Below are 8,648 nucleotides of genomic sequence, written 5' to 3'. Positions count from 1 at the left end.
TCTTTTCAGATGTCACAATCTTTCACTTTGGTGAACGAGGGACAGAGGAGAATATGGACTGCTACGCTTTCAAAAAATATGTGCTACGTGGATACTTGTAAGTCTCTATCGGTTTCATTAGCTCCCCAGCCCCAGCCCCAGCCCCAGCCCCAGCCCCACTTTAGTCCATCCATCCAAATGCTTTACCAATAAGAAGATTGAAAGAGTTTAAACTCGAAACGCAGTAGGTTAAAAATGAGAGCTATATTCACTAAGACAATCGAAGATGGAGAGAGTTTAAACTCGAAACATAGTAGGTTGAAAATGAGAGGTATATTCACTAAGACAATCAAAGATGAAGAGAGTTTAAACTCGAAACGCAGTAGGTTGAAAATGAGGGCTATATACTCTAAGACAATCCATCCCTTAATGATAATTTGTTTCTACTAATATTTACCTTTTGCTTAATTAAAAAGAAGTCATGAATTCAAATCACATATATTAATGTTGTAATTGAAAAAAAAAAAAAATTACTTTTACAGGATGTGGTTATGGATGAAGAGGCCGCATCAAGGGGTTTAAGTCGACTTCAAGTAGCTCAAATCAGCCGATTTATGCTTCAAAAGGTTGTTTCTCCTTCTCAAGTTAAATGCCAGTTTTAATTGTTTGTGCGAATCTTGTCCATTTTAGTTTAGTTTTGCGGAGTTGTTTTACGAGTATATTGGGAGTCGTATCTTATATATGTTTATGATGTACTATTAAATTTATGTTTAATGTATAAAGTTTTTTAATTGTTTGTGTTTTAGATGGAATTTTTGTTCGTTTTCTAACAAGACAGTTTATAAGGATTCAAGTCTAGCTTTCGTGGTATTTAAAGTGGCAAAAACACTTTTGAAAAACGCTCATGTGCACATATACATATGAGGTGGTAAAAGTCGAGAGAGGATCCTTACCTGATCCTCTTTATGAGGATTTTGAGGATCTTCTAATCACATTCATTTATTATACATTGTGCAACCAATTTTTATCAGACATTATTTATATTTAAATTTAAATAAAAAAATTTACAATAATTTCTGATCGCACGATATACGATGAATATATGTGATTAGAGGATCCGGTGAGGATCCTCCTTGATAAAAGTCGTACTAAAACATGAGGTTGGATTGTAAGTGAAAAAAAATTCTAGTTCAACTTTGTTATAATAGCAAGTTCAATATTTAATTATTACTTTCTCATTTTGACTCAGCCTAGTTACCATCCCTAGAATATCATATCCTTACTGAAAAAAAACACAATATCAAATCTGCTGTATAAAAAGTACACAATAGTTTTCTGTCACATATATCTTCCCCTTAATCATAATTGCTAGGTTTCTAACAATGATTACCTAGTTTTCGATTTTCTTTCCTTATTTTTAATCCTAAAAAATACAATGTTTGTGAAATCCTGTTCCGGATTTCACTATTTAAAATTACATATTTCGTATTTTTAGTTTCGACACGTTTATAATTATGGTGTATAATTTTTTTTTTTCCGATAAATAAAAGGACGAAAACCCCCTTAATGAACTAATCGAACTTTTCGAGGACGTATTTAATTCCTATATGATATGTCATTTTTATTTACATATTTGGATAGAGCTCGACCTCATGAGTGCATAGACAAAAACCATTCGTGAAATGGAGTTTTAATGAAGGAGAAATTAACGGTTAAATGCATGGGTAAAATAGTAATTAATCACTAATCTGGAAGGCTCCAGATTTGTTGGAGTAGCAATTTGGGTGCCACGTGTACGGTTGAGATGGGAAAAAGAAAAGAGAAAGGAGGGAAAGGAGGGGATAAATTGGCCAATCAGAAAGGATAAGGAAAAGCAAGGAGGGGAAAGGAGGGATGAGAGAATGAGCGAATTGGATCCCTCCCTTAACCCGACCCGGCGGTGCCATGTTTTTCGATGCCTTTTCAGGCGGTTTTCCAGCGATTCATAGCCACCCATCACCTGGAAACAACTCAGCATCAACTCCTCTTCTATTACCCAAAACTCGAGTTGATTTAATGTCTTTTCGTGAGAATCAAAGCCGAAGGCTTTGTGGGTGCAGGCGACAAGCCGCCATTTCTGAAAGGTTTTCCATCAACCACCACCACCCTCAGGCATCTCTTGAGTCCAAGAACATAACCCAAACAAGTTTGGGGGTGGTGGAGCTGCAAATTCAACGAATCGAGGAACACCCATTTCTAGGGTTCCGACGGATCAAGGGTGTTTTCAGGTGTTTCCTGGTTGAGTTGGACTTTGGCCTAGGTATGAAAGTTGTTCCCCCTTGTTGTTCTCTACAATCTTGTAAAATTTGGTAATTTTTGGAGTTAGTCAGAAAATTGGGCTTTTGTTTGCCATAAACCGCCGCATGCAGCAGCGCGTGGCCAATAGGCCAACTTTGTCTTTCTCTAATTTTATATTTGACATCCGATTGATGAAATTCCATCATTTGAAACCTAGTTCCATTAAGGTCGGCCACTTGACTAATGTAGCAAATGACGATTTAACTGTTAGATTGTTACCAAACTTAATATGTTATTATATGTAACATTTGAGGACCTTAGGAACTTATAGTTTGGGAATCTGACAAACGGATATTCCCGAATTGAATTTCTAGGTTTGTAAAACCAACCGTTGACCGCCATTTAATTTTAGCGATTGGCAAAGATTTGACTGTTAGATCATCCCAAAATTTTAGAATATTGTTCTAGAAGATTAATGAGACTCTTAGAAAGTCACAAATCTAAAATATGTGGGCAGATGATCCAGATTGAATTACAGAGGGTTGTGGACCCCACCGTTGACTGAGAGTTGACTTTTGGTCAACATATTTTGAATTGTTCTTAAATACTAAAATTAGTACTACTAGAGACTAGTGGGCTTACATTGGTTAGTAAGTGACTTTAATATATATGATATGGTTATTACCCTGATTTCTTTTATTAGTATCCTTTGTGGATATGACTTGGTTTTATAAATATGTTTTCTATAAAATTGTTATTTTTATATTTGGTCATTGATCTATTTTTATTAAATATGATTTGACTTGTGCCTTGGAAATATTTGTGAAATGTGATTTGAAGTGCTTGTTGAATTGTTTGTGAAATGCGAAGGCTAGTAGTGGACCGTTAACCCATTGTCATGGGGATTCGTTGCTTTGATATCGTTTCATTTCTTACTTTGTTGATCCATTCTAAATTTAGTACTTGTGCTTGTTTCATTTCGTTGAGCTTTCGTGAATTGAGTAACTTGATTCATGTCTTGTTTCTTGGAGTTGTTGTTATATTTCTTGGACTTCAGCTCGGTTTCGTTAAGTGGTCCGGAACTAGGTTCCGCTGGGGTTCCGTTGACTGGTCTGGTACCCTGCTACGTCTGGATTCCGTTGAGTGGTCCGAACTCATATCTTGCTTGGATTTCATTGAGTGGGTCCGATATCTATTGTACTCTGCGATTCTGCTGAGTAGTCCAAAATCATATCCACTCGGATTCCGTTGAGAGGTCTAGAATCCCTTCTACTCCGCAATTCCGTTGAGTGATCCAAAATCATATCTTGGTTTGGATTCCATTGAGTGGTCCGGAATCCCACTTGGTATTTTGGTTTCGTTGAGTGATCCAGAACCCGATGTTGTTGGATTTCATTGAGTGGTCCGAAATCACATTCTTGACGTCGTTGATTCGTTGGATTTAGTCTAAATTGAGAAAGCTTCAGAGATGTAGGCTTCGGCCGAATTGTGTTGCTCTAACCCTACATTTTGGTGTATTGTATGATTTGTAAATTGATGTGATTGCGGAATGTTGTTGGAAAGCATATGTGTGTGTAAATGGCAAGATGACAACTCTTGTTTGGCTTATGGTTGATGTGTAGTGTGGTACTCTATATTTTCTGCTAGGAAGTGTTTTATGAAAAGTTCAGAGTTTAACAAATGGTAAACTACGAATGGCTTGATCTAACAAATGATGAACTATGAATGGCTTGATCTCGTCTGAGGGTATGTAGGCAGTCTAACGAGGAGGTTAGATGCAGCCATAAAGTATACCAAAATTACTACGCAATTTGAATCTTGAGTTGTGCTTTGTCCATATCTTGGAGACAGGATATGTTAGATATACAGGTACTTGGTGACATCATGTGTTGATCCAGGATGTATGTTGGGATCGGGGCGTGACAATGTCGGGGGAAGTGGAATTGTTGGCATATATGCCACCTGGAGTACTCAGATAAAATTAACTATACTACTTGTTAAGAGTATTATTCTCACATTGGAGAAAGAAGAAACAGTGCATGTACCTAAACGTAATCGGACTACTTTCTATATTGCCAATTGGTTTTATGGTGAAATCTCAATTACTTTCTTCATAATATTACAGCATGTTGTCATGTGTGTGAAGCCTAACGGCCACACATGCTCCATGCCACACGATTTGTTTTGTTCACATGCTAGGCTTGAAAATTCTCCATATGTAAATGAACGTGTTGAAAGTATCTCACCACCCGCATTTTTTCACTACCATCTATTGTAACTTTATAAACGAGCTTCATGTAAAACATGAAGAAATTAACAAGACTTCAGTCAAAACTGTCTTCTGCCAATCCAATTAAAGACATACAAAAGAGCCTTAGATTAATATATGCATGTACAAACACTACTCTTCCCGCGTATATATACTGTTCTACTTTTGGAATTTAAGAAGTGAAAAACGTTTAAGGAAGAAAAGTTGGACAATTAAGTAGTAGTATGATGGTGTGATTAAGCCTAATTGCTTTTGGACCAAAGGTTTTCACGACAGTATATGCACGGATTTCAGATTCGCATCCTGTAATCTAATTTCTGCAAACAATTAGTTTAGCAATCATTTCTGCGTGTCTATGTTTATTTGTTGATAATTAATATTAGGGGTTAGAGTTAGGGCAAAGTTATTAATAAATTAGTTATAATTATGTATTGAACTCATTATCTGTTATAATCGAATTTGTGGTGTCACTATTTAAATTCATTGTTTAATCATATATGATAACACTCAGTGAGTCATTATTATGTTCCAAGAATATGTTCCACACCTTAAGCACTCACCGAGTCATTATTCAAACTATGTTCCAAGAATATGTTCCACACCTTAAACATGTACAATACAGGAACAGAAATCATCAGACTATTCTCATAGCTATCGAAGACGTTCACTCAAAACTGTTTCCCTTATACCCAGGACTGTATTTCACAATATACTGACAAGACATTCTTAATCCCTCATGAAAGCAATGTCTTTATCCCACAGGCGTTACATGTACTAATGTTCTTGTCTTTTACGTGAACACTGACCAACTAACGAGCAACATTTAAACTTGGTAAAATGACAAAATGTCTTTCCTAAGCATTCATGTTAATACTTGACATGACCGCTTTTTTCATACACACCTCTTGAATGGTAATGATTGATGAGCACCCTCATATAAGTATCCTAAAATTGCAATCGTCAAGTACCCTCTTTCTTTCTGATAGTCTCTTACTTTTAATATGTGTATGTGAAATTCACCAAACTGCTGATTCAATGAACAGCCTACAATTCAAGAGGATATGCGAGTAGAGAGCATTTGGGGAGTTATCATTACTCGGTTGAATTCTTATTAGGCACTTAACGTAATTTATGTGATTTGAATATGAAGTCACTTCACCCGAAAAGTAAATGGGCATTATTCACCTGAAAGTAATGGGGAATTTATTCTGATTGATTGATAATAACCGAATACAGTACTTTGTGTACATAGAGAACTCTAAAGCATAGCCGAAGGGACAAAAAGTTGAAATTTCCCAATTTAAATAAAATCAAAATTGTTAAATAAAACAAACTAACAAATTTCAACATCTCCATCATACTCATCGTGACAAACATGAGTTTACTAACAATAAAATCAACAAGCAGACGCGTGCAAATTCCGTTAAGCGGACATGAAACATCAACAACAACGAAGCAAGCAATCTAAGCAAATGAGCAATTCAAGCTAGCAAACAAGCGAGCTAGCTAATAAACAAGCGAGAAAACGAGCAATCGATCAATCAATCAAATAATCAACCAAGGCCAACAACCAAGAAAGCAATTTCTGAATCACAATCTCCAGTCATCTATTTAGGATGTCGAACGAGTTGTGGTAGCCGACACAAGTGGATAAAATTCATCAAATGCAGCCTTACGTGATTCATTTAATAGCTATAGTTATCCATGGACACTAGTACTGAATGATTGGGTCTTTGAAAAGATTGGCGTTGATTCTAGAGAATGAATACTGACCGATCGGGCTCTAGAAAAAATTGGTGTTAGCTCTGCTATAATGACTTGACTAGTTCACGAATGTGGGAATTAGTTTCCCTTTTGACCTCGTGTGGGATACTCATGAGGGATCATGTTGGAGAATAAGATCTTATGTTGGTCATATAACAAAATAATATATTTTTAGTGTATGAGAGTTTCCACAGCTAATATCGTCGATGTCTTTTGTGATAAAATCCAATAAATAGAAATAAATGATTGAGTAGGGACATATCAATGATATCAATGATTTTGTGATAAAATCCTACAAAGTTTATCAAACAATTCATGCAATACTGAAATTAAAACATCAAATATAGGACCCTGCAAATTATTTTTTTCTTACCTCTATGAGGTTTCTTTTTCCCTCATGTTACAAGCATGTTGAGGGTGGAGGGTTTCTTTTTCCCCTCTATTTTTACATGATTAATGAGAGAATAAATTAGCTTTGTATTTTTGTAACCCAAGATACCCTTCACCCATGTAATGAACTAAAAAAAAAAAAAAAAAATTATTAATCTTTTTTTTTTTTGACAGAAAATACTGCATTAAACTATGGGATGTGGATTCGAACATGAAACCTCAAATGCAAAGGTTAATGTTTTAAACTAACTGAGCTGTCAACTGAGATACCTATAGTATCACATATAATGACTTGACCATGTGGGAATTGGCTAACATAACTATTAAGCTGACATACCTATAGTATCACATAAATTAAAAAATTCAACCATGATCACCACCTAGTTAAACTGGTGAGCAAATTCACGCTCAAGAATTCTTACAATTTTTTTTAAGGAAATTTAATAAAAAAATACTTGAAAATTTTAAGTTTTAATTAAAAAGATAAAAATTTGTTGTAAGTGAATAGTACCAGAAATGACTTTTTAGAGTAAAATGTTATTTTTCGTTAAAATGAACAATACGGAAAATATTTCATTAAAACTTATTTATTTATTTATTTTTAATGTCACGTTTTAGTGGGGACTAAAATATTTGCTGTACTTTCTTCGTATAATAAACAATCCATTTTTGTGATATATATGCAAAAGGAATATTATTTCACTGTAACTATATTATGGTAAGATAACAGACTTTTCTCGGCTCAAGCTTTAGCACATGAAGTTATAGCGGCCTGTCAATAGCTGTCGCACAAACCAAATCGTACATAGAACGGGGGGAGAAATGACGAAAGTCCGACATCATTTGATCATCAAACAATAACATTAAAATAAAAAATAAAAAAAAAGATGAATATAATATTATTTCTTTTAAAAAGAACCAAATGTTCATTGCGATAATAGAATGATTAAATCTGAAAATCAATGTGACCGCTTTACCTTTTAAAGTCATCATTTTATTTTTTGGAATTCTATTTCGATCTCATTTTGTTCTCTGAAACTCAAATATGACATCTCACATCGCCTAGGAGAGTGATCCTTATATGTATATTTCTATCCCTACCTAGCATGAGGCTTTTTGGGAGCTTACTGACTTCGAATTCCGTAGGAACTCCGAAGTTAAGCGAGTATCGTACGAGAGCAATCCCATGATGGGTGACCCACTGGGAAGTTCCTAGTGAGTTCCCAAAAACAAAACCGTGAGGGAATGGTAAGCCCAAAGCGGACAATATCGTGCTATAGTGATCCGTTCCGGGCTGGGCCGGGAAGTGGTCCCCCCGGGCCGGGATGTGACAATTTGGTATCAGAGCCTAACCCTAGTCGTGGTGTGCCGACGAGGACGTCGGGCCCCTAAGGGGGGTGGATTGTGACATCCCACATCGTCTAGGGGAGTGATCCTTATATGTATATTTCCATCCCTACCTAACACGAGGCATTTTAAGAGTTCATTGGCTTTGGGTTTCGTAGGAACTCCGAAGTTAAGCGAGAAGGGGGCTAGAGCAATCCCATGATGGGTGATCCACTAGGAAATTGCTCGTGAGTTCCCAAAAACAAAATCGTGATGGAATGGTAAGCCCCAAGCGAACAATATCGTGCTACAATGGTGGAGCGGGCCCAGGAAGTGATCCGCCCCGGGCGGGGATGTGACAATTTGGTATCAGAGCTTAACCCTGGCCGTGGTGTGCCAACGAGGACTTCGGGCCCCTAAGGGGGGGTGGATTGTGACATCCCACATTGCCCAGAGGAGTGATCCTTATATGTATATTCTCATCCCTACCTAGCACGAGGCCTTTTGGGAGCTCACTGGCTTCGGGTTCCGTAGGAACTCCGAAGTTAAGCGAGTAACGCGCGAGAGCAATCCCATGATGGGTGACCCATTGGGAAGTTGCTCGTGAGATCCCAAAAACAAAACCGTAAGGGAATGGTAAACC

Source organism: Pyrus communis, chromosome 4, assembly GCF_041283825.1.
Source record: "Pyrus communis isolate YQ-2024b chromosome 4, ASM4128382v1, whole genome shotgun sequence".
NCBI lineage: Eukaryota > Viridiplantae > Streptophyta > Magnoliopsida > Rosales > Rosaceae > Pyrus > Pyrus communis.
This window is presented reverse-complemented; position numbering follows the sequence as displayed.